Source organism: Choloepus didactylus, chromosome 2 (assembly GCF_015220235.1).
Source record: "Choloepus didactylus isolate mChoDid1 chromosome 2, mChoDid1.pri, whole genome shotgun sequence".
Classification (NCBI taxonomy): domain Eukaryota; kingdom Metazoa; phylum Chordata; class Mammalia; order Pilosa; family Megalonychidae; genus Choloepus; species Choloepus didactylus.
The window spans coordinates 79,208,909-79,228,374 of record NC_051308.1 but is presented as its reverse complement, the minus strand read 5'-3'; the positions used below and the strand labels follow the sequence as shown (position 1 = coordinate 79,228,374).

The 19,466-nt window shown below is 38.9% G+C and overlaps 1 protein-coding gene across 3 annotated transcripts in view; it reads left to right on the top strand.

Annotated features, from left to right (window-relative positions):
- Positions 1 to 19,466, top strand: part of RGL1 (ral guanine nucleotide dissociation stimulator like 1) — a 266,774-nt gene that overhangs the window by 90,993 nt on the left and 156,315 nt on the right. The window lies entirely within an intron of this gene.

Here is a 19,466-nt window from a genome sequence, read left to right as displayed (position 1 = left end):
TTCTATACTTGACTTTCTGAGGAACCAACAAACTGTCTTCCACAGCAACTGCACTATTTAAATTCTCACCAATAACATGTCCTCTCCAACATTTGTTATTTTTTGTTTTATTAATAGTAGCTATTCTAATGGGCATGACATGGTATCTCATGGTTTTGATTTTCATTTCCCTAATGGCTAATGTGTTAAGCATCTTTCCTTGTGCTTTTTGGCCATTTGTGTATTTTCTTTGGAGAAATTCTATTCAAGTCTTTTGCCCATTTTTTAACTGGTTGCCTCTTTTTTGTTGAGTTGAAGGATTTCTTTATGAATTCTGGATATTAAACACTTATCAGATATGTGGTTTCCAATATTTTCTCCATTCTGTGGGTTTGCTTTCATGATGTAGTCCTTTGATGACAAAGGTTTTTAATTATATGAAGTCCCATTACCTGTATTTCTTTCGTTGCTCATGCTTTTAGTGTGAAGTCTGAGAAACCATTGCCTAACACAAGATCCTAAAAATGCTTCGCTATGTTTTTTTCTAGGAGTTTAATAACTCTGATTCTTATATTTAGGTCTTTGATCCATTTTGAGTTGATTTTTATATAGGGTAGGAGTTAGGGGTCCTCCTTCATTCTTTCGCATGTGAGTTTCTAGTTTTCCCAGCACCATTTGTTGAATAGATTATTCTTTCCCAATTGAGTGGACTTGGCCATAGATGTGAGGATCTATTTCTAAACTCTCAGTTTGAATCCACTGGTCTAAAAGTCTGACCTTGTGCCAGTACCGTGCTGTTTTGACCACTGTATCTTTGTAGTAACAAGTTTTAAAATTGGAAAGTGTGAGTCCATCAACTTCATTCTTCATTTTAGGATGGTTTTGGCTATTCAGGGCCCCTTACTCTTCCATATAAATTTGATGATTGGCTTTTCCATTTCTAAAACAAGGCTGTTGGAATTTTGATTGGGATTGTGTTGAATCTGTAAATTGCTTTGGTTATATTGACATCTTGATAATAATAATTAGTCTTACAATTCATGAGCATGGTATGTCCTTCCATTTACTTAGGTCTTTTTTTTACTTCTTTTAGCAATGTTTTGTAGTTTTTGGTGAATAAGTCCTTTATATCCTTGGTGAAATTTATTTCTACCTATTTGTCTCCTTTAGTTGCTACTGTAAATGGAATTGGTTTCTTGATTTCTTCTTCAGATTGCTCATTACTAGTGTTTGAAAATATGATATTTGCATGTTGATCTTGTACCCTACTATGTTGCTAATTCATTTATTAGCTCTAGTAAATTTGTTGTGGATTTTTCAGGATTTTCTATATATAGGATCATGTTATTTGCAACTAGGGAAATTTTACTTCTTCCTTTCAAATTGGATTCCTTTTATTTCTGTCTCTTGCCTAATTGCTCTGGCAAGAATTTCCAGTTCAATGTTGAAAAGCAGTGGTGACAGTGGGCATCCTTACCTTGTTCCTTATCTTAGAGGGAAACTTTCTAGTTTTTCATCATTGATATGATGTTTGCTGTGGGTTTTTCATAGATTCTTGTTATCATGTTGAGGAGGTTTCCATCTAGTCCTAGTTTCAAGAGTTTTTTTTTTTTTTTTTTAATCAAGAAGGAATGCTGGATTTTGTCAAATGCCTTTTCTGCATCGATTGAGGGGATCATTTTTTCCCCTTTCTTTGTGTTAATGTAATGTATTACATTAATTGATTTTTCTTATGTTGAACCAACCTTGCATGCCTGGGATAAAATCCCACTTAATTATGGTGCATGATTCTTTTAATGTGCTGTTGGATTCAGTTTGCTAGTATTTTGTTGAGCATTTTTGCATCTATATTCATAAAGAATATTAGTCTGTAATTTTCTTTTCTTGTAGTATCTTTATCTGGTTTTGGTATTAGGATGTGCTTACTTCAGAGTTTGAGTTAGGAAGTGCTCACTCATCTTCCATTTTTTGAAAGAGTGTGAGAAGTATTGGTGTTAATTCTTCTTGGTATGTTTAGTAAAATTCACCTGTGAAGTCACCTGGTCATGGGCCTTTTATTCTGGGAAGCTTTTGATTACTGATTCAATCTCTTTAGTTGTTATTGGTCTGTTGAGATCTTTTATTTCTTCTAGGAATCTTTCCATTTCATCTAGGTTATCTAATTTGTTAGCATATGGTTGTTCATGGTATCCTTGTATAATCCTTTTTATTTCTGTGGGGTCAGTAGCAGTATCCTCCCATCACTTGTGATTTTAGTTATTTGCATTCTCTTTTTTCTTTGTCAGTCTAGATAAGACTGTCTCAATTTTACTGATCTTTTTAAAGAATCAACTTTTGGTTCTTTTTATTCTCTCTATTGTTTTTTTTTTTTTAATTGAGATTGTCCACGTATCATAAGATTATCAAAAGATCCAAAGTGTACAGTCAGTTGCCCCTGGTACCATCATACAGCTGTGCATCCATCACCACAATTAATGTTTTTTTTCAATTTTTAGAACATTTTCATTACTCCAGAAATGGAATAAAGACAAAAAAAAGGAAACTCAAATACTCCCATACCCCTAACCAGCCCACTCCGTTATTGATTCATAGTATTGGTATAGTACATTTGTTACTGTTGATGAAAGAATGTTAAAATACTACTAACTTTACTATATAGTTTGCAATAGGTATATTTTTTCCTATATGCCCCTCTATTATTAACTTCTAGTTATAGTGTCATATATTTGTTCTAGTTCATGAGAGAGATTTCTAATATTTGTACAGTTAATCATGGGCATTATCCACCACAAGATTCCCATCTTTTAACCTCCATCTTTCCTTCTGGTGACATATATGACTCTGAACTTTCTCTTTCCACCACATTCATACACCATTCAGCACTGTTAGTTATTCTCACAACGTGCTACCATCACCTCTGTCCGTTTCCAAACGTTTAAGTTTGCCCTGGTTGAAGATTCTGCTCATAATAAGCAACCACTCCTCATTCTTTAGCCTTGTTCTATATCCTGTTAACTTAGATTTATAGCTATGAGTTTGCATATTATAATTAGTTCATATCAGTGAGACCCTGCATTATTTGTCCTTATGTGTCTGACTTATTTCACTCAATATAGTGCCCTTAAGTTTTCTTCATCAACCCATTTTTTTAAGACGGTTTTGTTCCCACACCATACATTCTGTCCTAAGTAAACACTCGATAGTTCCCTGTATAGTCACATATTTATGTATTCACCACCATCACCACTATAAGGATGTCTCCATTTCTTCCACAAAGCATAAGGAAGAGTCAAAGAAGGTAGAGAGACAAAAGAAAAAGAAAAAAAAAGAAAACAAACAAACAAACAAAAAACACACAAAAAACAAAACAAACATGACCGCTAGGGAGCACCAAAAAGATAGATAGCATTAAATTAAAGTAGAATAAAGAGTCAGACAACATTTCCAATGCCAGGAGCCCCATACCCATCCCTTATGCCCCCTTCTTATAGCCTTGATATATTGCCTTTGTTACATTAAAGGAAGCATAATACAATGTTTCTGTTAATTATAGTCTCTAGTTTGCATTGATTGTATTTTCCCCCAGTACCTCCCTATGTTTAACACCTTGCAAGGTTGACATTCATTTTTCCTCCCTCATGAAAAACATTTTTGTACCTTTTATCACAATGATTGAGCACTCTAGGTTTCACTGCATTATACAGTCCCAGTCTTTATCTTTCCTTTTTCCTTCTGGTGTCCCACATGCTCCTAACCTTCCTCTTTCAACCATACTCACAGTCATCTTTATTCAGTGTACTTACATTGCTGTGCTACTACCGTCACCCAAAATTGAGTTCCAGACCTCTCACTCCTGTTTTTTCCTATCTGTCTGCAGTGCTCCCTTTAGTATTTCCTGTAGCGCAGGTATCTTATTCACAAACTGTCTCATTGTCTGTTTGTCAGAGAATATTTTAAAATCTCCCTCATATTTGAAGGACAGTTGCTGGATATAGGATTCTTGGTTGGCAGTTTTTCTCTTTCAGTATCTTAAATATACCACACCACTTCCTTCTTGCCTCCATGGTTTCTGCTGAGAAATCTGTACATAGTCTTATCAAGCTTCCTTTGTATGTGATGGATAACTTTTCTCTTGCTGCTTTCAGAATTCTCTCTTTGTCTTTGACTTTTGATAATCTGATTATTAAGTGTCTTGGCATAAGCATATTCAGATCTATTCTGTTTGGGGTATGCTGTGTTTCTTGGGTCTGTAATTTTATGTGTTTCATAAGAGATGGGAAATTTTCATTATTTCCTCTATTATTGCTTCTGCCCCTTTTCCCTTCTCTTCTCCTTCTGGGACACCCATGACACATACATACATGCATTTCATGTTGTCATTCAATTCCAGGAGGCGTTACTCATATTTTGCCATTCTTTTCCCTATCTGTTCTTTTGTGTGTAGGTTTTCAGGTACAGTTCCTGAGTGTTTTCTTCTGCCTCTTGAGATCTGCTGTTGTATGTCTCCATTGTGTCTTTCGTCTCTTGTGTTGTGCCTTTCATTTCCGTAGATTCTCCAGTTGTTTTTTTGAACTTTCGATTTCTACCTTAGGTGCATCCAGTGTTTTCTTTATAACCTTCATCTCTTCTGCCATATCTTCCCTAAACTTTTTGAAGTGATTTAGCATTAGTTGTTTCAATTCATGTATCTCAGATGAAGTGTAATTTTTTTCCTTTGACTGGGCCATATCTTTGTTTTTCTTAGTGTAGGTTGTAGTTTTCTGTTGTCTAGGCATCTGGTTTCCTTGGTTAGCCAAGTCAGGTTTTCCCAGACCAGAACAGCCTCAGGTCTCAGAAAGAGGGAATATTCAGTATCTAGTTTCCCTGAGGGTGTGTCTTAGAAGATTGACACAACCTGTGAGGCCTCAAGCCACTGTGCTTTTCCTAACCTGCCCAGCAGATGGTGCCTGTGAGCCTGTAGCTTCTGACTGGTATAAGGAGGCATGGCCCGTGGCTGTTTTCTCCCAGGCTCTGGGGTCTGGTTCTGAATGGAAAGTGGGTGGTAGAGCTGGGCACCCCCTGTTTTCTCTTAGGGAAGATACACCCCCTAGGGAGATTTCATTTGCATAAAGATTCTTTGTTTCTCTGACTCTGCTATCTCTACCCTTGTCTGAGTCATTGTGCTGTGAGCTGAAAATGGCTGAGGCTTTCTCCACTGAGCCACTCAGGTTCAGAGAGAGAAAAAGTGAAAGAAAGCTCCCTTTCAGGATCAGTCCATGGCTCCCAGTTTCACCCGTTGGCCTGAGATAGCACCTGGTCCTCTAGGCTCCTCCTCCCAAAACAGAGAAGTTCCCTGGCTTTTTAAAGTGAGTCGTCACTAAAAGCTTCTGCCCACTTGTTGGGGATTTGCAGCTTGCATTGAGCAGTCCACGTTTGCCAATTAAAACCCCAGTTGGAGCCAGACTGAGGTATATTCACTTGTTCAGAGAGTGCTGCTCTGTATCACAGCGAGACTTTGCCGTTTGGGCTGCTATGGGGGAAGGGAGCTCCCAGCTTGGATCCACAGTTTCTACTCACAGATTCCATGCTGTGACCTCAGGCATTCCTCCCAATTCAGGTTGATGCACGATGTGTGGACAGTCATGGTCATCCCCTAGCAGTTATTCCAGATCATTTACTAGTTGTTCCTGGTTGTTTATTAGTTGCTCCAGGGGGACTAACTAACTTCCACTCCTCTCTATGCCACCATCTTCTTCCCTCCAGCCTCTCTCTTTTGTTTCTTAATTCTTTTTTTCATCTATCTCCATTCTAATCTTTGTTATTTTCTTCTTTCTGTCCACTTTGAGTTTAATTTGGTCTTCTTTCACTAGATCCTCCGGTTATGAGGTCAGTTCTCTGATTTGAAATCTTTCTTATTTTTTAATGGAAGCATTTAAAGCTATAAATTTCCCTCTCAGTAGTGCCTTTGCTGCAACCTATAAATCTTGGTTTGTTGTGCTTTCGTTTTCATTCACCTCAAGGCATTTTTAAATGTCTCTTGTAATTTCTTACTTTACCCATGGTTGTTTAAGAGTGCACTGTTTAATTTTCACATATTGTGAATTTACCAGTTCCCCCTCTGTTGTTGATTACTAACTTCATTCTCTTGTAAATGAAGATACATTGTATGATATTCATATCTTCAAATTTTTTGAGACTTGTTTTGTGACCTAACACGTGGTCTATCCTGGAGAAGGATCCATGTGCAGTAGAGAAGAAGGTGTATTCTGCTGCTGTTGGGTGGAGTGTTCTATGTATATATATACATATATATATATATATATATATATATATATATATTTATTTATTTATTAGATACAGTTAGTTTAGAGTATCATTCAAGTCTTCTGTTTCCCTGTTGATCTTCTGACTAGATGTTCTATCCATTTTTGAAAGTGATGTATTAATATCTCCTGCTATTAATGTAGAATTGTTTATTTCTCCCTTCAAATTTGTCTATATTTGCTTCATATATTTTGGGCTTCTGCCATTAGGTGCATATATATTTATAAATGTTATGTTTTCTTGTTGAATTGACCTCCTTAGCAGTATGTAGTGACCTTCTTTGTCACTTGTAACTTTTTTACTGAAAGTCTATTTTATCTGAAATTAGTATAGCTACGCTAGCTCTCTTTTGGTTATTATTTGCATGGTATATATTTTCCTTTCAATTTCAGACTACCTGTGTCTTCAGTATAAGGTGAGTATCTTGTAAGCAGCATATATTTGGATTATGCTTTTTTTAATCCATTCTGTCAAAGTCTGCCTTTTAAGTGGAGAATTTAATCCATTTACATTTAAAGTAACTGCTGATAATGTAGGACTTTCTTCTGCTATTGGGCTATTTGATCTTTGTAAGTCTTATGCCTTTTGTGCCTCTCAATTCTTCCCTTAATGTTTATTTCATATTTATTTGATTTTCTATCATACCATTCTGAGTCCCTTCTTATATTTTTCAACTTTATATATTTTTCATAGATTTTCTTTGTGGTTAGCATGGGTCTAAAATTTAACATCCTAAATCTACAACAATCACATTTGATTTCATACAAAGTTAACTTCAATAGCATACACCTACCCTCGTCCTATACCCCTCTGTGCACTCACCTTTTTGTTGTACTTGTTACAAATTATATCTTTATATGTTATATTTATGCATTTGCATTTTTCAACATGTAAGAAGTGAAAAGTGGAGTTACATAGCGTGCTGCTTTGAAGCTGTTATATACCCCCAGAAAAGGCCACGTTCTTTTAATCCATTCTTGTGGGTGTAGATCTATTGTAGGTGGGATGTTTTGATTAGGTTGTTTCAATTGAGCTATGACCCACCCAATTCAAGGTGGTCTTAATCCTTTACTGGAGTCCTTTATGAGAGGATAAAAGGCAAAAAAGGCCAAGAGAGCTCAGAGATAAAACACCCAGAGAGCTTAGAGAGAAAGTCCCTAGATTTGCTGTTAGAGGGAGCCACTGAAGCCAGAAGCTAAAAGCAATGAAACCTGGGAAAGAAGGACCAGTAGATGCCAGCCATGTACCTTCCCATATGACAGAGATGTCCCAGATACCAGCAGCCTTTCTTCAGAGTCCAAGTATCATCTTGTTGATGCCTTGATTTGGACATTCTCATGACCTAAGAACTGTAGTGTGCAAGTTAATAAATCCACATTGTAAAAGCCAACCCATTTCTTGTATATTGCATTCTGACAGCATTAGCAACCTGAGACACATACCAAAAAATACAATACCATAATTCTGGCATTTATAGTTCCCCATATGGTTACCTTTACCTTTACTGGAGGTCTTTCTTTCTTTCTTTTGCTTCTATCCACTGTTTAGTGTCTTTCAGTCTGAAGAACTCCCTTTAGCATTGCCTATAGGGCAATACTAGTGTACAAACTTCTCCAGCTTTTGTTTATATGAAATTGTCTGAATCTCTTTTAAAAGATAGTCTTGCTGGATATAATTAAAATTGGTTGAAAATTGTTTTCTCTCAGCACTTTTAAGTATTTCGTACCACCGCCTTGTTGCTTCCTTGGTTTCTGATAAGAAATAAGCACTTAATCTTATTGGGGATCCATTGTACATAACACATTGCTTTTCTTTTGCTACTTTCAGAATGCTTTCCTTGTCCTTTGTGTTTGACAGTTTGACTGCTATATGTCCGGTCATATTTCTCTTCAAGTTTATCCTGTTTGATGTTAGTTGGCGTCTTGGATGTGTTTATTCATATCTTTTGCTAAGTTGAGGTAGTTTTCTGCCATTATTTCCTTGAATATTCCTTCTACCCCTTTCTTTCCTCTCCTTCTGGCACTCCCATAATGCATATATTGGTACAGTTGATGATGTCCCACAGGTCTTTTAGGCTATTTTTGCTTTTTCAAATTATTTTTTCTTTCTGCTCCTCAGCCTGACTCATTTCAATTGTCTTATCTTTGCGTTCACTGATTCTTTCCTCTGCCGGCACCAATCTGCTGTTGAAACCCTCTAGGGAATTTTTTATTTCAGTTATTGTAATTTCAATTCTAGTAGTTATGGTTCGTCCCTTTTTAAAATTTCTGTCTTTTTACTGAGTTTCTTACATTGTTCATTCACTGTTTTCTTGATATCCTTTAGTTCTTTCTATTTTTCTTCATCTCCTTCTGCATATTGAGGATCATTTTTAAAAAGTCTTTGTCCAGTATATCATCAGTCTGGCTTTCTTTGTTGATGTTTTCTAGATTTTTATCCTCTTCCTTTGGATGGGCTATTTCCTGTTTCTTTGTTTGTCTTGTAATCTTTTTGCACACTGTTCATTTTAATATTTTAAAGTATTAACTCTGGGATTTATTCCCTGAATTGTCTGTTTCTTAAGTTTGTATTCAGATGGTATTAAGACAGATTTCTTTGAGTGCCATGAGCCAACGAAACCAAACAGACCGATGCAAAAAACACTTTTCACAGTGTTTGTAAATTGGCTTGGTATTGACTGGTGCTCTTCTTCAGAGTTCAGTCCTCCTATCAAGAAAATCAGCCTGAAGTGAATGCAAAGTGCAGGGTCCTCCCTGTCTTTTCTGAGCCTGTCTTGTCTGGGCTTGTGCTTGCTAGTGGCCTTAGGAGTTCCCTGGTTTACAGGAATTTGATTGCCCCCTCTACTCCCTATGAAATAGGCTTTCTCCCTATCAGTTTGCTCAATTGTAAGACTTAAAGCAGCTAAGGATTTTCCCAGGCTGTTTGACTTAATTGTTTCTTATATTGCTTTAGCTGTCCCAAGCTAAGTGGGGGAGGGAGTGGGCAAACCTAAGAAGAGTTTTGGAAGTCAATCTTTCCCAATCAGAACAAGGCCAGAGACCCACCGTGGGAACACAGGCCAGCTCCATACCGTGCTGGGTAGGGGGTGAGGGATGGGCCAGCAAGGGTGCCAGGAACTTCTCCTATGGCTTTTTTTTTTTTTTTTTTTTTTTTAATCATCATTTTATTGAGATATATTCACATACCACGCAGTCATACAAAACAAATTGTACTTTCGATTGTTTACAGTACCATTACATAGTTGTACATTCATCACCTAAATCAATCCCTGACACCTTCATTAGCACACACACAAAAATAACAAGAATAATAATTAGAGTGAAAAAGAGCAATTGAAGTAAAAAAGAACACTGGGTACCTTTGTCTGTTTGTTTCCTTCCCCTACTTTTCTACACATCCATCCATAAACTAGACAAAGTGGTGTTTGGTCCTTATGGCTTTCCCAATCCCATTGTCACCCCTCATAAGCTACATTTTATACAACTGTCTTCGAGATTCATGGGTTCTGGGTTGTAGTTTGATAGTTTCAGGTATCCACCACCAGCTACCCCAATTCTTTAGAACCTAAAAAGGGTTGTCTAAAGTGTGCATAAGAGTGCCCACCAGAGTGACCTCTCGGCTCCTTTTGGAATCTCTCTGCCACTGAAGCTTATTTCATTTCCTTTCACATCCCCCTTTTGGTCAAGAAGATGTTCTCCGTCCCACGGTGCCAGGTCTACATTCCTCCCTGGGAGTCATATTCCACGTTGCCAGGGAGATTCACTTCCCTGGGTGTCTGATCCCACGTAGGGGGGAGGGCAGTGATTTCACCTTTCAAGTTGGCTTAGCCAGAGAGAGAGGGCCACATCTGAGCAACAAAGAGGCATTCAGGAGGAGACTCTTAGGCACAAATACAGGGAGGCCTAGCCTCTCCTTTGCAGCAACCGTCTTCCCAAGGGTAAAACTTATGGTAGAGGGCTCAACCCATCAAACCACCAGTCCCCTATGTCTGTGGTCATGTTAGCAACCATGGAGGTGGGGTAGGCGAATACCCCTGCATTCTCCACAGGCTCCTCAAGGGGGCACTACATCTTTTTTTTTTTTTTTTTCCCTTGTTTGTCTTTTTTCTTTTTTTTTTTTTTTTTTTTTTAACTTTCCCTTCTTTTTTTTTTTTTTTTTTTTTTTTTTTTTTTTTTTTTCTGTTGTAAATGATTTTATTTTTGAATTCTCTTTAGCACTATGTTGGAAAATAAAAAATTGGTTGTGCTTGTAGCGAATGTTGCTAGAGCTGTGCAGAGGAGGAGAAGGGGAGAGAAATCTGGTGCTGGGGATATACCCAGGGAGCATGTTATGGTGGTGATTTGGGTTGCGTGGCTCCTTGTGTGGCTCCTTTTGGGCTCCTGCTGTGGCGGCCAAACCTTCAGCTTGGTTACCTCTCCGTTCAGGGAGCTCATTCCAGCAAGGCAGGCAGTATGAAGGGTGGAGAGATAGAGGAGGAGAGGCAGTGACACTGGATTCTTCAGCAGCTGGATAAAAAGTATTTTTTTTTCCCTCTTTTTTTTAGTTTTTTCATACAAAAGTTTAAAATTGTTTATGACCAAGTATTCACAGTAACCCTGTACTGTGTCCAGTAGTTTGAACTTGAGGACCCAAAGCAGGCTTTGAAAGAGGCCTTGCTCTGTCCCCCCACTTAGGGAGCTAGTGTTCGTAGGCACAAAGCCTTAAGGTCTCATTTGCTTTTAGCAGATACAGGAATTTGCAGTTCTTGAAAACAAATTCAATTAGCACCCTTTTCTTTCAGGGTGTCCTTTTTTTCCCCCTTCAAAAGTCATTCACCCCCTGTCCTTTTTTTTTTTTTTTTTTTTTTTTTTTTTAAATCATCATTTTATTGAGATATATTCACATACCACGCAGTCATACAAAACAAATTGTACTTTCGATTGTTTACAGTACCATTACATAGTTGTACATTCATCACCTAAATCAATCCCTGACACCTTCATTAGCACACACACAAAAATAACAAGAATAATAATTAGAGTGAAAAAGAGCAATTGAAGTAAAAAAGAACACTGGGTACCTTTGTCTGTTTGTTTCCTTCCCCTACTTTTCTACACATCCATCCATAAACTAGACAAAGTGGTGTTTGGTCCTTATGGCTTTCCCAATCCCATTGTCACCCCCCTCATAAGCTACATTTTTATACAACTGTCTTCGAGATTCATGGGTTCTGGGTTGTAGTTTGATAGTTTCAGGTATCCACCACCAGCTACCCCAATTCTTTAGAACCTAAAAAGGGTTGTCTAAAGTGTGCATAAGAGTGCCCACCAGAGTGACCTCTCGGCTCCTTTTGGAATCTCTCTGCCACTGAAGCTTATTTCATTTCCTTTCACATCCCCCTTTTGGTCAAGAAGATGTTCTCCGTCCCACGGTGCCAGGTCTACATTCCTCCCTGGGAGTCATATTCCACGTTGCCAGGGAGATTCACTTCCCTGGGTGTCTGATCCCACGTAGGGGGGAGGGCAGTGATTTCACCTTTCAAGTTGGCTTAGCCAGAGAGAGAGGGCCACATCTGAGCAACAAAGAGGCATTCAGGAGGAGACTCTTAGGCATAAATACAGGGAGGCCTAGCCTCTCCTTTGCAGCAACCGTCTTCCCAAGGGTAAAACTTATGGTAGAGGGCTCAACCCATCAAACCACCAGTCCCCTATGTCTGTGGTCATGTTAGCAACCATGGAGGTGGGGTAGGCGAATACCCCTGCATTCTCCACAGGCTCCTCAAGGGGGCACTACATCTTTTTTTTTTTTTTTTTTTTTCCCCTTGTTTGTCTTTTTTCTTTTTTTTTTTTTTTTTTTTTTTTTTTTTTTTTTTGTTAACTTTCCCTTCTTTTTTCAAATCACCTGTATGAAAAAAAAAGTTAAAAAGAAAACAAACATACAATAACAGAGCATTTCAAAGAGACCATAGCAAGGGAGTAAGAAAAAGACAACTAACCTAAGATAACTGCTTAACTTCCAACATGTTCCTACTTTACCCCAAGAAAGTTACATAATATAGCAACATTTCAGTGAACTTGTTCCTACTACAACCATCAGAAATTAACAGACCATAGTCATTTCTGGGCATCCCCAGAACGTTAAATAGCTTATCTGTTCTTCCTGGATTATTGTTCCCCCTTCCTTAATTGCTCTCTACTGCTAGTTCCCCTACATTCTACATTATAAACCATTTGTTTTACATTTTTCAAAGTTCACATTAGTGGTAGCATATAATATTTCTCTTTTTGTGCCTGGCTTATTTCGCTCAGCATTATGTCTTCAAGGTTCATCCATGTTGTCATATGTTTCACCAGATCGTTCCTTCTTACTGCCGCGTAGTATTCCATCGTGTGTATATACCACATTTTATTTATCCACTCATCTGTTGAAGGACATTTGGGTTGTTTCCATCTCTTGGCAATTGTGAATAATGCTGCTATGAACATTGGCGTGCAGATATCTGTTCGTGTCACTGCTTTCCGATCTTCCGGGTATATACCGAGGAGTGCAATCGCTGGATCGAATGGTAGCTCTATATCTAGTTTTCTAAGGAACTGCCAGACTGACTTCCAGAGTGGCTGAACCATTATACAGTCCCACCAACAATGAATAAGAGTTCCAATTTCTCCACATCCCCTCCAGCATTTGTAGTTTCCTGTTTGTTTAATGGCAGCCATTCTAACCGGTGTTAGATGGTATCTCATTGTGGTCTTAATTTGCATCTCTCTAATAGCTAGTGAAGCTGAACATTTTTTCATGTGTTTCTTGGCCATTTGTATTTCCTCTTCAGAGAACTGTCTTTTCATATCTTTTGCCCATTTTATAATTGGGCTGTCTGTACTATTGTCATTGAGTTGTAGGATTTCTTTGTATATGCAAGATATCAGTCTTTTGTCAGATACATGGTTTCCAAAAATTTTTTCCCAATGAGTTGGCTGCCTCTTTACCTTTTGAGAAATTCCTTTGAGGTGCAGAAACTTCTAAGCTTGAGGAGTTCCCATTTATCTATTTTCTCTTTTGTTGCTTGTGCTTTGGGTGTAAAGTCTAGGAAGTGGCCTCCTAATACAAGGTCTTGAAGATGTTTTCCTACATTATCTTCTAGGAGTTTTATGGTACTTTCTTTTATATTGAGATCTTTGGTCCATTTTGAGTTAATTTTTGTGTAGGGGGTGAGGTAGGGGTCCTCTTTCATTCTTTTGGATATGGATATCCAACTCTCCCAGCCCCATTTGTTGAAAAGACCATTATGGCTCAGTTCGGTGACTTTGGGGGCCTTATCAAAGATCAGTCGGCCATAGATCTGAGGGTCTATCTCTGAATTCTCAATTCGATTCCATTGATCTATATGTCTATCTTTGTGCCAGTACCATGCTGTTTTGGCAACTGTGGCTTTATAATAAGCTTCAAAGTCAGGGAGTGTAAGTCCTCCCACTTCGTTTTTCTTTTTTAGAGTGTCTTTAGCAATTCGAGGCATCTTCCCTTTCCAAATAAATTTGATAACTAGCTTTTCCAAGTCTGCAAAGTAGGTTGTTGGAATTTTGATTGGGATTGCATTGAATCTGTAGATGAGTTTGGGTAGAATTGACATCTTAATGACATTTAGCCTTCCTATCCATGAACATGGAATATTTTTCCATCTTTTCAGGTCCCCTTCTATTTCTTTTAGTAGAGTTATGTAGTTTTCTTTGTATAGGTCTTTTACATCTTTGGTTAAGTTGATTCCTAGGTACTTGATTTTTTTAGTTGCTATTGAAAATGGTATCTTTTTCTTGAGTGTCTCTTCAGTTTGTTCATTTCTAGCATATAGAAACATTACTGACTTATGTGCATTAATCTTGTATCCCGCTACTTTGCTAAATTTGTTTATTAGCTCTAGTAGGTGTATCGTCGATTTCTCAGGGTTTTCTAGATATAAGATCATATCATCTGCAAACAATGACAGTTTTACTTCTTCTTTTCCAATTTGGATGCCTTTTATTTCTTTGTCTTGCCGGATTGCCCTGGCTAGCACTTCCAGCACAATGTTGAATAACAGTGGTGACAGCGGGCATCCTTGTCTTGTTCCTGATCTTAGAGGGAAGGCTTTCAGTCTCTCACCATTGAGTACTATGCTGGCTGTGGGTTTTTCATATATGCTCTTTATCATGTTGAGGAAGTTTCCTTCAATTCCTACCTTTTGAAGTGTTTTTATCAAAAAGGGATGTTGGATTTTGTCAAATGCTTTTTCAGCATCTATTGAGATGATCAATTGATTTTTCCCTTTCGAGTTTTTAATGTGTTGTAATACATTGATTGTTTTTCTGATGTTGAACCATCCTTGCATGGCTGGAATGAACCCCACTTGGTCATGGTGTATGATTTTTTTAATGTGTCTTTGGATTCGATTTGCAAGTATTTTGTTGAGGATTTTTGCATCTATATTCATTAGGGAGATTGGCCGGTAGTTTTCCTTTTTTGTAGCATCTTTGCCTGGTTTTGGTATTAGATTGATGTTAGCTTCATAAAATGAGTTAGGTAGTGTTCCATTTTTTTCAATGTTTTGAAAGAGTTTGAGTAAGATTGGTGTCAGTTCTTTCTGGAAAGTTTGGTAGAATTCTCCTGTGAAGCCATCTGGCCCTGGGCATTTATTTGTGGGAAGATTTTTGATGACTGATTGGATCTCTTTGCTTGTGATGGGTTGGTTGAGGTCTTCTATTTCTTCTCTGGTCAGTCTAGGTTGTTCATATGTTTCCAGGAAATTGTCCATTTCTTCTACATTATCCAGTTTGTTGCCATACAGTTGTTCATAATATCCTCTTATAATTTTTTTAATTTCTTCAGGATCTGCAGTTATGTCACCTTTTTCATTCATTATTTTGTTTATATGGGTCTTCTCTCTTTTTGATTTTGTCAGTCTAGCTAGGGGCTTGTCAATCTTGTTGATCTTCTCAAAGAACCAACTTTTGGTGATATTTATCCTTTCTATTGTTTTTTTGTTCTCTATGTCATTTATTTCTGCTTTAATCCTTGTTATTTCTTTTCTTCTACTTGGTTTAGGATTGGTTTGCTGTTCATTTTCTAGCTTCTTCAGTTGATCCATTAGTTCTTTGATTTTGGCTCTTTCTTCCTTTTTAATATATGCGTTTAGTGCTATAAATTTCCCCCTTAGCACTGCTTTTGCTGCATCCCATAGGTTTTGGTATGTTGTGTTCTCATTTTCATTCGTCTCTATATATTTAGCAATTTCTCTTGCTATTTCTTCTTTAACCCACTGATTGTTTAGGAGTGTGTTGTTTAACCTCCAGGTATTTGTGAATTTTCTAAGTCTCTGATGGTTATTGACTTCTAATTGTATTCCATTGTGGTCAGAGAATGTGCTATGAATAATTTCAATCTTTTTAAATTTATTGAGGCTTGTTTTATGTCCCAGCATATGATCTATTCTGGAGAAAGTTCCGTGAGCACTAGAAAAGTATGTGTATCCTGGTGATTTGGGATGTAATGTCCTGTAGATGTCTGTTAAATCTAATTCATTTATCAGATTGTTTAGGTTTTCAATTTCCTTATTGGTCTTCTGTCTGGTTGATCTATCTATAGGAGAGAGTGATGTGTTGAAGTCTCCCACAATTATTGTGGAAACATCAATTGCTTCCTTTAGTTTTGCCAATGTTTCTCTCATGTATTTTGTGGCACCTTGATTGGGTGCATAGACATTTACGATTGTTATTTCTTCTTGCTGAATTGCCCCTTTTATTAGTATGTAGTGGCCTTCTTTGTCTCTCAAAACATCCCTGCATTTGAAGTCTATTTTATCTGAGATTAATATTGCTACACCTGCTTTCTTTTGGCTGTAGCTTGCATGAAATATTTTTTTCCATCCTTTCACTTTCAATTTCTTTGTGTCCCTGTGTCTAAGATGAGTCTCTTGTATGCAACATATTGATGGTTCATTTTTTTGATCCATTCTGCGAATCTATATCTTTTAATTGGGGAGTTTAATCCATTTACATTCAACGTTAAAACCGTGAAGGCATTTCTTGAATCGGCCATCTTATCCTTTGGATTATGTTTGCCATATTTTTCCCTCTCTCTATTAATATCCTTTATTGTACCCATACCGAATCTCTTTAGTACTGAACCTTTCTCCAAGTCTCTCTGTCCTGTCTTTGTTTCTCTGTCTGTAGGGCTCCCTTTAGTATCTCCAGTAGGGCAGGTCTCTTGTTAGCAAATTCTCTCAGCATTTCTTTGTCTGTGAAAATTTAAGCTCTCCCTCAAATTTGAAGGAGAGCTTTGCTGGATAAAGTATTCTTGGCTGGAAATTCCTCTCTCTCAGAATTTTAAATATATCGTGCCACTGCCTTCTCGCCTCCATGGTGGCTGCTGAGTAGTCACTACTTAGTCTTATGCTGTTTCCTTTGTATGTGGTGAATTGCTTTTCTCTTGCTGCTTTCAGAACTTGCTCCTTCTCTTCTATGTTTGACAGTGTGATCAGTATATGTCTCGGAGTGGGTTTTTTTGGATTTATTCTATTTGGAGTTCGCTGAGCATTTATGATTTGTGTATTTATGTTGTTTAGAAGATTTGGGAAGTTTTCCCCAACAATTTCTTTGAATACTCTTCCTAGACCTTTACCCTTTTCTTCCCCTTCTGGGACACCAATGAGTCTTATATTCGGACGTTTCATATTATCTATCATATCCCTGAGGTCCATTTCGAGTTTTTCAATTTTTTTCCCCATTCTTTCTTTTATGCTTTCATTTTCCATTCTGTCATCTTCCAGGTCACTGATTCGTTGTTCAACTTCCTCTAGTCTTGTACTATGAGTGTCCAGAATCTTTTTAATTTGGTCAACAGTTTCTTTAATTTCCATAAGATCATCCATTTTTTTATTTAGTCTTGCAATGTCTTCTTTATGCTCTTCTAGGGTCTTCTTGATTTCCTTCATATCCCGTACTAGGGTCTCATTGTTCATCTTTAGTTCTTTGAGTAGCTGCTCTAGGTGTGTCTCTTCTGGTCTTTTGATTTGGGTGCTTGGGCTTGGGTTATCCATATCGTCTGGTTTTTTCATATGCTTTATAATTTTCTGTTGTTTTTGGCCTCGTGGCATTTGCTGTCCTTGATAGGGTTCTTTTAGGGTTTGTAGACCAGTTGAAGTCCTTATCTCTAATTTATCAGATCTACAGCTTCGTGGAGTACACTTTCTCTAACTAACCAGCAGGTGGCGTCCACGAGCCACCTGTTCTCCACAAGCCAGATCTCCCCTGCTTAGCCTTTTTGGTGAGTGGGGGAGTGAGTCTTGTGGGGCCCAATTGGTGTCCCAAGCTTGCGTGTGTAGTTGGTGTTGCCTGCCCTGTATGTGGGGCGTGTTTCTGGGCAGTCGGGGAGGGGGGGTGGCCCTAACAATCAAATCTCCCTGATGATCCTAGAGTTTTAAAGCTACTGCAACAGTCTAATCCTTCAGTTCAGTCCTGCCACAGTTTGTCTCTGCCACTGACCCACAAGTCTTTGGTATTGGCGTATGGCTCCTGAGACTTGCAAGTGGGCCCCTCTTCCAGGCTGTGCACCCCGGGTCCTCTGTTGAGGGATGACTGTGCTATGTCACAGGTGAGTGCCGTCCCCCCAGGGCAGTTCTGGGCTGCTGGGCTGTGTTGGGAGGCTCCCAGTCTGCTCAAATGATGGCTGAATGGGGCTCTGTTAATTCACACTGCTCCCCCTTCCCAGCTCTGGGACATTCAGCTGAGGTTGCAGGGAAGGCTAATGTCCACGCCCAGTTTTGTGGTGTGTGCCTGTTATTTGAAGCACTTCCGTCACACTGGGTTGTCTGGGGCAGCTCTGGGCTATGGGGCTGGCGATGGGCAGGAGTGTTTCCTGTCCACCAGGATGGTGGCTGTGAGCGGACACCCCCCTTTTCTTGGGAAGTTGTGTTGTTTAGTGAATTTTCTCAGCCACTGGATTATTGCCTTTTGTCTCAGAGCTCTCTTAGTTCTGCTCTTGACTTGACGTGCCCAAATTTCAATTCTTTGAAGCTTTCTGTATTGAGCTTCTTAGAGTAATTGTTTTAGAAAAAGCAAAAAGGATTTAAAAAAAAAAAAAAAAAAAAAAAAACGGCCCTCCTCAGAGATCTAATGGGTTATTGAAATGCTAATAGACAAAGCAACCAGGGCCATTAAGGAAAGGTGCCCTGGGCAGAGAGATCAGCCTTGCTTCGGGATTTGCATATGCGCCTCAAGGCCTGATCTTCGCCCTTCCCCTTTCTGTGTTCACCAGAACTCCAAAAATCCTCTGCTTTTACTTTGGAGCTTCTCGTGTTGTTTTCCTTCTATGCCCATCTCCTCTCTGCTGGGCTGGCTGCTCTCAGAGTCTCTGGTGTCTGGCCTCAGTCTATCTATGGTTGGAGTTTGAATCAGTAGAATGAGTTTCCGATGAGAGCAGCCACTGCAATTCTCCCTTCTCCTTCCTGGAGCTGACAGCCCCTCCTCCCCCGGGACTGAGCCTGGCAGGGAGGGGCGCGGGTCCCCTGGCCGCAAAAACTTACAGATTTCGCTGATCTCAGCAGTTCCACGTTTTCATGAGTGTTGTATGAAGTATGCCCAAAGACAGATTGCTCTGTGGTGTCCAGTCCACGCAGTTCCTGGCTTTTTACCTACTTTCCTGGAGGAGTAACTAAAACATACAGCTCACCAGTCTGCCATCCTCCTATGGCTTTTTGAAGCTCTGTTTTCTGACCCAGCACTTTCCCAGTTAATGTAGTCACTTAACTGTTTTCTGTAGTTTTAAGGAAGGGTATTGTCTAAGACTCCCCTGCCACTTTTGCCTGAGGTTGGTTGGAACAGTGGTCTCCCTCAGAGCCAGGCTGTCATCTGAAGTAGCTGATCAAAAGCATTGAGCAACAATCAAACTCACACCCATGGCTCTTGAGGAACTAAGTCTTTGTATCTCACCCTGGCAGCAGCAAGCTACTGCAGGAGTTGGGGTTGATGATTCAACTGGGGATGGGGATGGGGAATGGTAGCCATTGCACTGAGGCTGGGGCTGGGGAATGGTAGCCATTGCACTGAGAGTGAAATTCACTGGTGTTTACCATGATTTACCAGCCTCTTCCTCCAGCTCTTCCCTGATGCTATACAGAGTTCTACTAGACTTGGGAGTTTCAAAATAGTTGATTCAGACAGTTCCTCCCAGTTCAA